The sequence below is a fragment of the Mastomys coucha genome, unplaced genomic scaffold (genome assembly GCF_008632895.1).
Source record: "Mastomys coucha isolate ucsf_1 unplaced genomic scaffold, UCSF_Mcou_1 pScaffold12, whole genome shotgun sequence".
Classification (NCBI taxonomy): domain Eukaryota; kingdom Metazoa; phylum Chordata; class Mammalia; order Rodentia; family Muridae; genus Mastomys; species Mastomys coucha.
This window is the reverse complement of record NW_022196894.1, coordinates 61522544-61538345: the sequence shown is the minus strand read 5'-3', so window position 1 is coordinate 61538345 and position 15802 is coordinate 61522544. Positions and strand designations below refer to the sequence as shown.

At 35.4% G+C, this 15802-nt stretch overlaps 1 long non-coding RNA gene across 2 annotated transcripts; it reads left to right on the top strand.

Moving 5' to 3' along the window:
* The first annotated feature begins 487 nt into the window (after nt 1–487).
* On the top strand, nt 488–15591 carry LOC116086488. Of its 2 annotated transcripts, XR_004116947.1 has the most exons (3): nt 488–643; nt 12615–12846; nt 15417–15591. It is a non-coding gene; the product is annotated as an uncharacterized LOC116086488 (long non-coding RNA). The 2 variants fall into 2 exon arrangements; XR_004116948.1 differs by lacking the exon at nt 12615–12846.
* The last annotated feature ends 211 nt before the right edge of the window (nt 15592–15802 follow it).

Genomic DNA, 15802 nt, shown 5'->3' with positions numbered 1-15802 from the left:
TTTTTGAGACAGGGTTTTTCTGTATAGCACTGGCTGTCCTGGAAATCACTCTGTAGACCAGGTTGGCCTCGCACTCAGAAATCTGCCTGCCTCTGTCTCCCAAGTTCTAGGATTAAAGGCATGTGCCACCACCACCCAGCTCTTGATTGGTTTTTAATATGCTATGATATTCAGGAACTGGGGAAAGGTAAGAGTTGGCTTGTTCTCATGGTGTGCACTGGGAAGATGGTTCTTGTCTCCTCCGTTTTCACTACCTCTATGTTTGGTCCTCTGTGATGTACATGGTTTTATTTTACCACATACTTTTACCATGGGGGTTAACCTCATGGACAGTCTCTCATCAAGGAAAATACATGAAAGAGTATGGTTTGCATATTCTTAACAAAATGTCCTTTTGAAGGATGAAATGACTCAAACCATAGGATGAAAATGATTGCTATAGTAACAAACAACAGTTGCAAACATTCCACAAATGTCATAATGCAAGAGTCTGGCTTGAGTTGAACCAACTACTTGCTACTAATAAGAATTTATCAGCTATTCAGCATCAACATCAAAAGACAATGAAAACCTTAGAAAAATAATTAAAAGGTAGACGTCATGAAGGACCAAGATGATGGCCAACACATTTGAAGAAAATCTGGTAAGCAAATAGAGCTATCCATTTAAAACAGTAATGGCTGCATTCTTCATGCTTATATTAGAAAGAAAAAAAAAACCTTCAAATTGATTGCTAATAATTATTTCTTACAACGATTTAAAATATTTTAATTTTAGTGTAGTACAAACTAAAGTGACAATTCTGGAGAGATATGTCGTATTTGATAAAGTTAATGTTTATATAGCACAGAACTAACAACAACAACACCAACAACACAACACTGTCAGTGTAAATTAACTGTCACAGATTCCAGAAGAAAAGGTTCTTACAATCATGCTTTGCAGCACTGGTGGTAGTGGGAGAGATTTGAAGAAAATGTGGGTGGTCAATAAGTGCAGGCATGAAAGCTGTGTCCAGTAAAAATGGTTTAGAGGATGAAATCTAAAGCCTATAAACATCAATGTAAACAAAACAAAAGTAAAACTTATCTCATCATGATGTCGTTTTATCAAGTCCCTTCTTCATCAGTAACTGATGCTGTAATTTGCCTTGGTTTCCTGCCAACTGCCTTCTACTTAGTAGAAAGTGGTGAGGAAAAGCAAGGGCATCAACATGTTCTTACCATTATTTCCTGTTGTCTTCACTATTTCTGAATCCTCTGATCTCCCTGGCCCTTCCTTCTTCTTCTGCTCTCATTTATGCTTTGTGTGGTGCTTTTCAGCAAATGACACATCCTCCCCATCATCAGAGCTCCTTACTGCACAGGCTTCATTTAACTGGCTCTGTGACTCCTACAGAGCTCTTGTCTAGTTCTGGAACCCTCCTGCTTACTTGGAGTAAGTCTCCTATACTTCAGTATCTTTGTAGAACTCATGGGTTATAGTGCTTCTCTCCTGTCTCCCTCCCTAGTGATGTCTTTATGTCATCCTCTCTTTTGCTACAACTGCTCTTTCTTCATTTCTTTCTTTCTTTTTTTATTACCAATTTGATTAGTTCTTTGTGGTGAACTTGTATCCTGAAATATTAGAGCAGTATCTTTTCTTTCTTCTTTCTTTCTTTCTTTCTTTCTTTCCTTCTTTTTTTCTTTTTTCCTTTCATTTTTAAAATCTGAATTTGGCTGAGAGAGTACTTACTACTAGAAGGAGCCTAGGTCCAGAAAAATAGAGGCATAGTAAGTAAGTGGGTTTTTTTATGTGAAACATTGAATGAAAGTAATTATTTAGAACATTAAAGTAATTCTCACTCTTAGACATCATGGTAATGATGACAAGACCAGAGAACTTGACTGCCACAAACTATGATCAAGGGCTTATGCATAGCATAGAGGATGTTCTGGGATAGTCAATCTTCTCTGTTCTCTTTCTCCATATGGAACTCAGTAATTTTAATAAGTAACCATTCCACAGAAAATCATACAAGTCTATTGTGTCAATGTGATGTGCTTTGCAAGCAGCAAGTACCAAAAGCACCTAACCAGAAGCTGAGAGAAAACAACCTGAACATCTTCATCTCAGTCACTTAGTTGATGTGTCTATGGGTCTAGACCGCTGGTGCATATTGTATATCTTCTCAAGAATGAGAGGTTTCTAAGGGTTTTGAAGACAATGAATAACACATTTGGTACGTTGCTTCAATACATTTATTGGAAAACATGAAGGCTTCCTGCAGTTGCCTAATTCTATTTGCTTCAGCATCTGTTGTTTGTTTGATTTATCACTGATTTAACTGTTCCCAGATAAGAAATTCCCACTAGACTGTCTCCCACTATCTAAAATAGTCATGGATATCTTCAATAAGTATCTAAAGGTCTACACCATGGAAACATAGGGAGTTGTTACATGGAAGATGGAAAGAAAAAAATTTTTGGATGGGAGAAGAAACAATAAAGTTCTAGAAATGATCGAGTTATTGGAGAGAACGTACAGCAAATGAAAGAATCTACTGAACTCTGATCATCTTAAATTAATAAAAAATTAATTATATATGAAAGTGAGCTTGTGTGAACTATTAAAGTTTAAATATATTCACAGTGGCAAACTCTGGGCAAAAAATCCTCAGGTCTTGACCTGCAAGCTATTCAGTGATGCTTCCTACTATTCTAGTATCAGGTTTTAATTTTTATTCTTCTGCTCTTGAGTTTTCTCCAGAGGAAAAAGAAATAGGCTAATTGTTAAAAATGCAAACTATGAGGCAGTTTTTGGGTTGGTAATGGCACTCTTGGAGGACAGTTAGTGAGAAATCCCATTAAAAGCACAGTGTGACATTTTTTCACCCAATGTTCTGTGGTTTATTTTTCTGTCTTTGGGAATTTCACAAACAACTTGTAAGGTTCTAGCCAATCCTTTGAGGTTTGCTTTTCTATAAGTGTATAGAACAAGCCAAGGGCTGTAACTGTAGCCAAATGAAACAATGGAAACCACAAGACCTGCTGGCCTCGATCCTCTTTCCTCCACTTGATTTGAGCCTCAGGAGAGGAAGCCACCTGAGTTGCATTTGTATTTGGTTAGAGCTCTTGAGAACAATGCTTCCCAACTAATGTGTCCCACTGAATCTTAAAAGGAGCAAAAGTGTTCTATATTGAAGAAGCAGGCACAAGTTTTTTGGTACCATTTCCATTGTCCTACTTACTTGTTATTTTAGTTGTTTACATTTCAAGGGACCCTCCAAAGAGATGAATGTGGCCACAGGGAGCTTCTATTTCCAGGAGTTTCAAGGGCACAATGATGCATACCTCCCTCCCCTAGAAAGGCATTTAAATAAATGGAATCCACAGGGTTGTGCCAGTTGGCACAAAATACTATTCTCTGATTAGACACAAGGTTGATGCCTTTTAAAATTCCTCTGTCATTCTCTGATAAACATCTAATATATTATTCAGTAAGAGTTCATATTTTTGACTCTGGCTCATATTGCTGCCCTAGACAGGACTGTGTTGTCCACTACATGTTGTTTTTCTGTCTCTGTCATTTACTGCCATTCCTTTCTAGACTCAACCTTTATTGCATTGTAGTGCAAATTCAATTTAGCTAAGACTTAGAAAGCCAAATAATGTCTGGAGCCTGATTCCTGAAGTTATGCAATATTTTCAGTGCTTCAATTTCATTACAGACTGCATATGTCATAGAACTGTGGGATTAAATGAGTAAAAACATGTACTATACTTGCAACAGGGCAAAGGGCCTTGAAATACTTACCAAACAATCCCTGTAGTAGAAGGATATTATGGCACAGTAGAGGCTGGGGTACTAGAGTGACTGTAAAGAAAAAGGAAAACCCTGAAGAAAAATTTTAATGTAGCTACAATTGTGTTTTATCCTGAAAGTTAAAGGTCAAGAAGTTCGAAGATGGATACCTCTTGTATTTGGTAGGACAATGTACTGAATAACTAGGCACATTCACTCACTAACTTATTCAATTATTCATTTATTCTGGTAGTAATTATCAAGTTACCTATTGTTTTTGTTTATGCTGGGTAAGAGGAATTCTGGCCACTGCAACAAATAAATTCTCAAATTGCAATGTCTTAACAGAATTCGAGTTAATTTTCCTCATGAAACAGTTGCTGTGGATAGTTCTGGTTGGAAAAGTCTTGTTTTCTCTTTTCTTTTCTCTTCTTTTCTTTTCTTTCTTTTTCTTTTCTCTTCTTTCCTTTTCTTCTTACAAGGCACCTCACTCCTTTCCATCTTGTGCCTGTACTATTCTCCAAGTGTTCACCAGACTGTGTCATTTACAATACAATATGAGTAAAAATGATAGAAAGCACCAACAATAGTAACTTTAACAGGATGACAAATGCCACTTCTACTTGAAGACACTCTATCCATATGCAAAAGAATTTGGGAAACATAGGTTCTCATTGAGTAGCTGCTATTAAAAAATCAATATCCTCATAGGGGACAGAGAAAGTCTGAATCTTTTTGAATATTTAATTACCTCTTCCACTTACTTCTCACATTTATCAGGAGAATAGAGGGAGGAATCCACAGACAGACTTTGTAGGAATTTGAGTGACCTCTTCTTTATGGAAGATGTGGACACCAGAACTGACTACTGAATGTGCATCATTGAATAATACAAATATAAGTGTATTACTTTCTTAACAAATAACTGACACAAGCATGAGACTGTGAGTTATCTCAGCCAGACATATACAACAAGGATCCAGCAAGTTGAAACTCGGGGATATTTGGACACACACACACACACACACACACACACACACACACACTTTATTACATGGGGGACAGATTAAATAAGGAATCGAGTACAGGAAAGATTGTAGACCTATTTGTCATTCTTCTGACCACTACTTCCCTTTTCATATCCCAAAGTTAATGTCCTAGGGATAGTAAATCCACTAGGAGATTTAGTTTACATATGTGTAACCATCTTCTACTCAGCGTTTTCTGGGAATTGGCTGCCATTTAGGGTCATCAAATATTTGAGGGCTATTTCCAAAGGCTTTAGACTGTACAGTGCCAAGCTCTCTTTAGCCCAGGAACTTACCCTTCTTTCTCAAATAGCTTCTGCCTTGAGAAACATAATCTACACGCTTCTAATCCATTTAAAACTAGATCATGAAAACGTAATTTTGTCAGAGCCCTCCAAAGTCCTTGTGAGAACATTTTTCATGTTTTTTTTTCACCACTAAATGAAGATGTCTCATTTGTTAAACTTTAAGTTTGCTATACAACTAAAAATCCCCTAGCAAGGAATTTTAAAATTTGGCAGTTTATTTTCCTTTTTTCCCAAAGGGATGCAGTAGGTGCTTTCAAAGTTGGCTTTTTTCAAAACTAATAAATTCATCATTTTTTTGAGTGTTTGCTGACCATTGTTTGGAGGTTATTCACACTGGACTTAGTTCTTTCTTTTTCCACAGAGTCACAGTTCCTTCTACATTTGACTCTCTTCTTGCTTTCAGTGGAAGTCACACACGTCATGGTACCTTCATAAAAAAAAAAAAGGTTGTGACACATTTTGTAGTTTCTCATCTATGAGAATCTAAATTGCTTTTCAAAATGTTTTAAAATCACTTACTGCCATAGTGGTTCTGAATTTCAGTGTAGTTTTCCTTGACATATTGTTTGCAATCTAACTCAGTCCTGGGTCAGATGACCTATTTGCATCTCAATTTTAAAACTCCTATTTGTAGAAACCCAAAGACATCCATAGGACTTGCCAAACTGCTTTGGAAATATTATAATCAGGTTACTTTATGCTTTACTCAGATACTTGTACTATTTACAAGCTTCGAAATGACAATTACTTTTATGAATATTACTTCAAAGACATGCCTTTTTCCTATCACTAGCTCCATGTAGCAGCCTACTATCATAGTCTGCCTTTAATATTCAGAAATAATTTTAAGGTTTGTGATTAAGTTTAACCTTCATATGACAATATGTAATGTTAGATTTATAATTGTCCAACTACATTGTGTCTCTAGGAGCTCCATATTTTTAGCGACTACTCAAGAAACAAATTTCAAGTGTTACACATAAAAATTACTAACAACATGATTTTAGACTTCAAAATTTTATGAGTCATGAAACCTCATATGTTTTAATGGAATTTTAAAACTCAAGTGATTCAATATAGGAAAAAATGTGGGCCATGATAATCTTATCATGAAAAAAAAGTTACTGGAAAATCAAATTACCCTCTCAGCTAGCCCTTGACTCTTCTTATATGCAGGAGAACCCCACAGATTTGTCACCTTAGCAGAGGGCCATTTACCATTTTCCCAAAACACTTTGTTAGCAGGAATGTGCTTTCTACTAACCCTGACTCAACCCTGATTGATCTCTGCTCCCTGTGTATCACTTCTCAGCCCCTTACCTATGCTCCATCTCCTATACTCGAGTTTCTTCATTTTAGTTCTTTCTGGCAACCTCATAGAAGGTACCTTTTTCACTAGTTTAGAAATGGTGACTCTGAAGATGATCTACAATAACACAAATAGTGAAGGATATGGTCAAATCTTTCTATCTTCAAAACAAATGTCTTTCAAATTCGGACTTTTTAATTCCTGGGCTCTGGCCAGGATGGTCCCAGACTTTACACTCTTTTGCTGCCTTGTGTGTGCTGTGCTTAACATGTCTGAGTAGCATGTAGATATTCACATCCATTAGTTTTTATAGTATAGTTTGATGACCTTATTGCAAATCATTAGAAGAAAACAATGGGAAATAATCCTGGTTATTAATATGGCTGATGAATCTCACAAAATTCTTGAAAAAAGCCCTTGCCCTCTGCTAACATATCAACAACCAGTTCTATTTTAATGTCAAGAACTAACCCAAACAAGACTTTATATAAAAAAACAACTTGAATGTATTTTATGTAAAATTGCACATTTCTTGAATTTATTTTTCCTAAAGATTTACAATCTAATGCCTCACCAACATAAGGTAAGATGTTTTTGGCCATTTAAAATTAATGAGAAGAAAGTCAAACATAATTACTCCTTGCCAGCTTTCTCAGCTTCCCCATACACATTAGCTCTATCACTTTGGAAGTCATTGAAATTTAGGTGTGATTGTAACTAATATGTTCCCATACGTGTCTAACACCTCCCTTAACAGCCCCAGACTTCCTTATGCACAATCATTCTGGAAAAGTGTCGATTTATTCCCTTCTGTGCATTTTCAGAAAGGTGCAAACTGAAGTGTAAATGGCATTCATCTCACCAAATCAACTGGAATGTAGCTGCTGTTAAGGTGGTTATGAAAAAAAAAAGTAATATAATGCCTCTCTCAGTGATAAAGGCTTTGAACACAATATAGCTAAGTACTGGGATTCTAAGGAAAATTACTTCAGGTAGTTTGATGTGTAGCTTTAATTTAGAGAGTTGGGGATTTGGGTGTGAGTTAAGGATGGAACTTAGAAATCGAAATAAACAAAGGAGCCAGCAAATGCAAAGGTACAAGGTGCATTCCTGCTAACAAAGTGTTTTTGGGAAAGTGGTAAATGGTCCTTGGCTCAGGTGACAAATCTGTTGGATTCTCATCCAGATAAGAAGAATCAAGGGCTAGCTGCAAGGGTAATTTGATTTTTGGGTAATTTTTTCATTATATAATCTCTTCTACATTTTATTAAAATGTAATAAGCACATGAAAAACATTAAAAAGCAGTGTTAGAAACTATAATCTGTTTCAGCGATTTAATAAGCATCAGCCCACCATTTTACCCTGCTAGATAGTTAAATGAAAGATCTAGGATTTGTACATTTGTTTTGCTTGTGGTTCTCCCAGAAACAATGTATGGAAGGTAGACAATAAATGCCTATCTTAGCAAGAACACATATAATCAATATTCTTGCTGTTCATAAATTTTACAGAATTGTCATGTTAATTAAGAGAGAACAACTTTATATAGTTTCCCAACATACAATTTGAAAGTAAAACTGTTTTCTTGCTTGTAAATCTGACTTTGTAAAATGGCTAAATATAGAGTAAAATATCACACTTAAGTATTTTGGTTGAGCACATATTAAACATTCATATTTAATTGAACTTTTTGTTTTGATGTTTACAACTCACTAAACTCTTTTGAAAGACTATGCTTTTGTCTCAACAATTTTTCTTGTCACAGTTTTGGCTGCAGCATTTTTTTTTTACATGTAATCTAAAGTACAATATTCTCTCAACTGAAAGAGAGTTCGCTAAGTCTATACATATATTCAGTTTTCTGTCAGGAACTATAGGTCCATTTTGATGCTGCATTTTACAGTTTTGTCCCTTTTTACTACTTATAAATGTTCTTTAAAGTACCAGAAGGCATATGACCAAGTTAAGATAGGAATACAAAACTTTACTCAGTAGGTATCCCAATTCTGATTTCCCTAAATGTCCATGAAACTGTAGTAGCCTGTGAAGACTTCTAGTTTTGGTATATTGTCTCATTCTAAGTAAATAAATAAACAAGCAAACAAACAAGTAAATAATCAGAGGGAGAGAGAGAGAGACAGAGAGAGAGAGAGAGAGAGAGAGAGAGAGAGAGAGAGAGAGAGAGAGAACAAATACAATGACAAGGGAGAAAGGAAACGGTGAAGAGGATTCAGTAACAAATTATTTCCAAATCTTGACCATAGAAAATGCCCTAAAACCTCAGCATTTTGTTGTTCCTATAATGATGACCAGGACCATCTCTGTAGACTCTACAAAACATGGCCTCAGAGTCTTTAATAGAAGAATAAGTCTTCAGTGTAGTCATTAATAATGCATAGAAGTAGCTCACCCAACTAGCTGGCTTTTAACTTTGTTGTAAATCAAGAGACTTGCGGTTTGACTAATTTCAACTTATTTCTAAAACATGCTCAGTCAGGAACACAGCATTTAGTATGGAATTTGAGGAAAATAAAAAGTTGAAGAATACGTAAGTGTTTTTTATATTATTATTGAAGGAGATCTAGCCATTATGCTGGGGTGGCCATTAGCATGTAAACCATTCTTAAGTTGTACTCTGTAGGAAAGCAATGATACAGTTACAGACCCTGCCACAGCCTGAGTGAAATATCCTTTAGACCACACAAATCCCTTTGCCTGGACTGCATGCTCAGCACATAATTTTTATAGTAAAATAAATAAAATGATACCACAGTTTGCAGTTGTATTTACTCTAGGAAGTAGACAAATAGATTGAATATTGCGTTCTGTGTGAGAAATTAGTATTCTGTGTCACCAACTAAACTTTTATTAAAACAAATAATTTAACAAGTATTTATTAAGTAAGTAAAATGAGAACAACATTCTCTATATTGAAAAATCCTCAGAGTAGAAGATGGAAAGAAAGGCACAAAGCCTACTTCATGAAACTGCAGAAACCCTGTTGGCTTTAAGACCATGGGCCTGGCTCACTGAAATCTTTGTGCATGGATTCCAGTTCAAGCTCAAAGACTATTTATTTATTTACTTTTTAAAAATTTATGTAGCACAAATCAAATCAGTGAGATTTCATAAGAAATGCTTTATTGAATCAGCTCTTTTCATCTCTTCCTTTATTAGTTTCCCGACTTGTTGCTGTGACAAAACATTTAACAAGTACAACTCTAGGCAGGAAATATTTATTTGGTTATAGCTCAGTATGTCAGGAGAGCCATGGAAGCAAGATCTTGTGGAAGTTGGTCACCTTTTGTTGATGGTCAGGAAGAAGAGAGATAAATACTGAAACTCAGTTCACTTTCTCTTTGTATTCAGTACAAGGTCCCAGAACATAGAATGGTGCCACTGAGAGTTAAACTGGATCTCCCTTACTCACACTAACCTTATCTTTACAGTCCCTCACAGGCGTGGCTATGGGCTTATTTTTTAAATGGTTCTAGCTTTTGTCAAGTTGACAGTATTATCTATCATGTTCCTTATGAATTTTAATATCACTATGTGCTGGAAATATTAATGATAATATTTTTATGAATAAGTAATTTGAGAGGAACCTAAAATTTTAAGACAATTTGATTGAGTACTTCTGTGCAACTCTACAACTAGCCTGAGTAGTTTATTGTTATTAGGAAACTAGAAACATTATGTTTCAATTCCAATAAGAAGTAATGGAGTTTAGACATATTTTATTGCATGGAAGTTTTATTTTCAATAGAGAAATGAAGACTGTGCCTATGTTGCAGGTAATTTTAGTTCTTTATTGAATTTTCATTCTTCATTGATGTTCTCTAGCTATTTTGTGTATTTTGTGTGTACTTTTGTAATACTTCCTCTGTCTGCATCTCAAACTCCTACCATAATTCTGCAATGCCTCCAAATCATAATTTCAATGTTATTCAAAAACAATGCTTGGAAATATTAAACTTCAACTTTTATTAAAATATGAATCTTTTTGTCAGTCAAGACTGACATGGGGAGACTTAACTTATGTGTATTATTTTAATGAGATAGAGAATGGTAGTCTATGTTATTTTCTTTACAGATAGCAGTAAGGAATAATGATTTTTATCTGTGACATGTGCATTACATACTAAAAAGAGCAGGTGGCACTTCTGATTCACAATTTTGCAAATAAATGAGGAAGATGATGGTACTGAACTTTATTTGGAACTTAGATGATAACTTAAATCTCAACTTTTATGTGCAAAGCAATAACAACAGAACATTTTTAGAGTGAAGACTCAGGTTAAATATATTGACCAATAATGTATACATTTTCAATATATTTTATCCTCATTTTTTCTCTCCTTCAAATTGCTAAAAAGGATATATGTATAGACATGTTAAAAATAGTTGCAAAATATAGTCTCTAATTGGTGCCTGGCATCTTTTTGAAACAGCATGTACAGTTTCCTATACAGCAGAATTCTATCTTAAAGTGTTGTTTTCAGGAAAAAAAAGGCGGTTTTCTTAAACTTTCCTTTCACAATTATCTACAACTAATTTTCAAAGCAAAAGACTAGCTATGAATCTGTTGGCCATCATAGAAATGTTAAATGTTGGTACCAGACCATGAACCAAAATGTAATGATTAATAATGTTATTTTTTAAGGACATAAAATACAAAAACAATTTTTTGTAGGAATTTTCAAAATTTAGAACATTTCCTTGGTAACACTTCTATACTTTTGAAATTCTGATTTGATTGTAGAACTAAATTTTTATTGGCTCAGCCATTGATAAGGTGTGTATGTATACACAAATACCTAAATGTGAGTTTTGTATCAATGTAGAAAATATATTTACTGCTTTTAGAAATTTTTTTTAGAATATTTCATGAGGAAATTATATTTTAAAGACCTTTTCAGCAGCTATTGCAACAGTGTATGGAACATATACATTAAGACATAAAATAAATAGATGAAGTATTATTAGAAATCCAGGGCATCAAGCTCCTCTCTGTGAAAATAACATGAATATTTAACACAGTATCACTCTGTGTTGGGAAGAGCCAAGGAATCACCTGTAACAGCTAAGGAAAATATTCTTTGATAATAATCCATTTCCACTTTGAACATAATAATGAAATACTATTTTAAAAATGAAGGTTATATTTTCTCATGTTAGCTAGGAAGAAACAAAATATGTTTTTCTTTACTTTATAAATGGGTTGTACTATTCAGAGATTTTATAGTTTTAAGTAAAATGACTGATGTGTTGGGTTTGAAAAAGTTCACATAATTTGGTAATATAACCTCTTTTTTTTTCTGTTATGATTTGAAGCATTTGCAGCTGTGATGGCCTTGGAGTCTCTGGGATAAAGGCCTTAGCCAAAGCCAGGAGCTGCCTATAAAATCCCTTTGACAGAAGCTGGGATTCAGTCCAGGCTCATTTCAGCAATATTTGTGGAGAAGAGGATTGAACTCAATATATTTGACCCGAAAGTGCATTTTTGGGGCTTGCACCATATTTATTAAAGCCTTGTGGCAAAACTAGAAGTTATTAAATGGGCGAAAGCTGCATTATAAAGACACAATTCTGAGCAGTAATAGTTCAAACAGACATATTTCTACTGATCACCTACCTGGAGCCATATACTAGGCTAAGAACTCATGGTTATAAAGAGAGAGAGAGAGAGAGAGAGAGAGAGAGAGAGAGAGAGAGAGAGAGAGAGAGAGAGAGAGAGAGAGAATACCCACACATTTGGGCAACTCACAAACTAATGCAGAGAGAGGGTAGATCTAAAAACAAAAACAAAAACAAAAACAAACCAGTAACATAAGGCACAGCACGATAGATTGCAAAACGAATACACAGCATGATGCAAGCTGGGGATAGAGGAAAAGCCAGGTCATGCTCCCCAGAGAGAGAGGTCACATATAAGCTGAGGACTGTTAAGATGTTTGTGAACAATGAGGGCACTGAAGGGTAGAATTCTATCTTACAATCTGGTAACCATGAGGTCCATTCAAAGAACGAAGGTAAGCATGTCAGGAAGCAAGATTTTTGTTTGAACTATAGATACGTATTTTAAAAGAACCTATTAATGAAGATTACTCTATATAAGATTATAAAATGATATAATTATCTGAAAGGTTACATGATTTTCTCTATCCTCTGTTTTATTAAAATAGGATATAAAAGTTGAACGTATGTGAAGAAATATGGCTGAAGCAAAATGCAGAACTGTTAAAGCCACTCAGTACTTACCAACCAGCAGACATTCTGTATTAGTTTCCTAATGCTGCTATAACAAGTTGCTACAGTGAAGGGCTTAAAGCAATCAATTCCCTGGTTGTTCTGGGAATCCGAAGTCTGCAATGAATCATAAGGGATCTCTTTCATCTCTAGGTGTTAGGGGGAAATGTAAGTCTTTACCATTTTCAGCTCTTACTTTATTTGGCTCCTGTCCCCTTCCTGTATGTTCAGGGCCATCAACACAATGAATTTAAATCATGTTTTTCTCAGACTGCTTCTAAAGTCACGGATTCTTGCTTGGATTACCCCCTAGGAGGTGCTTTGTAGTGATACTAAACATTTCCCAGTACTCAGCATCATATTCTCTTCCAGAATACTAAATTATAATTTAGTATCTTTTGCTATTCATAGGAGTATATTTATTATTCTTTATGGAAATCCTGAGTATGTGAACAAGTGGTCTCTGTGTCTGTATTGGTTTCTTGTGCCTTTTCTTGGGCTCTTTTTTTTCCCGGTTGTCAAATTTTGCTCTATTTTATTTTATCATAACCCTTTATAAGCCTATGTTTTCTAATAAGAGATAGAAAGGAGGGTAGATCCAGGGAGGGGAGTTTAGGAGAAACTTGGCAGAGTAGAAGAAGGGGAAACCATAATCAGGATACACTACAGGAGGAAAAAATCTAATTTCAATAAAAGGAAAAAAAAAGAAAAAAATATTCTGTCACAAGATATTTCAACTTTTGAAAAATTAATTTAAAATGGGCTACAGACTTTAATGCAAGATTAAAAATTAAAAATACTAGAGACTAACGTGATAAAATAGACAACTTTGAGTACTGACTACACTAGCCTTATGGATATAGCATGAGTAGTATAATCATGGAGGAAGTAGATTTTGGGTTAGATTAGATTTCATTAAGGTGAAAAAAATGTGTTAATAGCAATGTCAAGATCAAATATAACTAATAGACTAGTAGAAAATACTTATAAAGGGCATGTTTGATTTAGGACAATAATCTATAATATATGGCAAGTCCTTAAAGTAAACAACCAAATTAAAAAATAAAAACAGTTCAGATTAGCAATCTACATGATATAGGTGAGGGAAAGAATCTCAGAATATGACTACATATGTGTGGGCTTGGTCTCTCTCTGTTGCCAATGGCAGAGGCTCTCTGCTGCTGTTGCCTGTGGCTGCATCACGCGTTAGTTAGTTAAAAAGGAGTGAATGCATAATCATGAGATAACTTAGTATAGGGAAGAGAAAATGGGCTGGCCATGTAGAGAGGAGAGGAAGAAAGCAAAAGAGTAAGAGAGGAGATTAAGAGAGAGGACAAAGAGCAAGAGAGGAAGAAAGGAAGCAAGAGAAGAAAAAGAGCAAGAGAGAGGAAGAAGGCAAGAGAGAGGGGAAGGGTGGAACCACCTCTCATATTGTATAAGGTGTGGCTATCTATCTGTGGAGCAGACAATGCCTGGCTTTGGTCAGATGACTGGGGGTAGGGTCCAGCTAGAATGCTGGGAGCTTGGGGCATTGTCTATCTGACAGAGCACACATCTCCTGCGGGGGCAGCAGTGAGAGGTTGTGACTGAAACAGGATCCAAGCACTCAGGAGTTCTGGCCGAACACCTTTCGTCCCTTGCAGGCAGAGAGATTGCCAACTGGGTCACCGGAGTTCAGACCTATTACTTGACTGGACCCAGGTTGCCTGAACAGGCCACTGCCCTACATATATGCACAAGAATTAATGCCAACAACTTACAAGTGGGACTTCATGTAAGAAAATAACATGCCCTCGGAGCTCCCAGGGTCTCAACCACCAACCAAGGACTGCACATAGAAGGGTCTGATTGTTCAAGCAGCATGTGTATGGTAGAGGATTGCAAAATCGATCATCAATAGGAGGAGAGGACCTCAGCCCTGTGAAGGTTCTGTGCCCCAGTGTAGGGGAATGCCAGGGCCAGAAAGTGGGAGAGGGTGGGGTGGCAGGCATGGGGAGGGGGGAGGCAACAGAGGTTTGTTTTTGTTTGTTTTTTTGTTTTTTGGAGGGGAAACTGGGAATGGAGAAATTCGCATGTAAATAAAGAAAATATCTAAAATAAAAAAAAAAAGAAAATAACATGAAGCATTTAACATGCTATTTAAGAAAAACTATGATTACCTTTGTAATTCTTATTCATGGTCCAGTCACTTAGAAAGTTTTCAACAACAAACTGACCTTTGTTGACCTTGTTTGAAAATGTGAAGACTATAGAAATACGGTATGTCAATTTAATAAAAACAAAATTTTTGCATGAAATTCTTTGTGGAGAAGCTAAGGAAAATTTATAGAAATATTTAGAATGAACACCAAATGTTCATTATATATTATGAGTATTTTTGACTTAGTAATTTAATAGTAAGATACAATTTCAATGAAAAGTTAAGCAAGAATATAATAAATATTTACTAATGGTGATCATTAATAAAAATGTAAGTAATATATATTCAAATTATATACAAATTAAGCAAGTAAGATTAAAAATAAAATGATCTTTTGAACATCTTAAAGATAGGGTTCAGTGTTCTAGAGTATGCTCTCAACAATGATGGCACCCTAGTTGACAGCTGTGATATTCCAGAACTCTAGACAGATATAACCAAAGTGTTACAATAAGCACAATCTTTGTTCAATAACTCAGAACATTTTGGTGCCAACATTTTATGCAAAAAGATGTTCATCTTTTCTGTGTTATTTTAGGCTAGAGAAAGGACACAACGGATGCTGAATTCCGGACTTCATCCTGAGTCAGACGGCAGTGCACAAATGTCAAAGCAGGTTTTGCAGATCCGTAAACTCCACACATTGGATCATAAGAAGTCAACCTTGTGGAAACAGACATTAAAATAGCATTTTTCCCTTCCTTTTTTGAAAATACTCTTGTGTTCACTCAAATGAACCACAGAAAGTGTTAAGGAATATGCTTTTATTTCCATTTTTTGAAAGACAAATCAGTATTTTAACAGGCTGCAGAGAGTAAGAGAACTTGGAATGCTTGGTCCTAAGTTGGATGTCTCCATCAGTTTCCTCCTTTTATAACTCAGAAAAATCCCATGGAAGAGAAGGCAGGCAGACTGAAAGAGTCA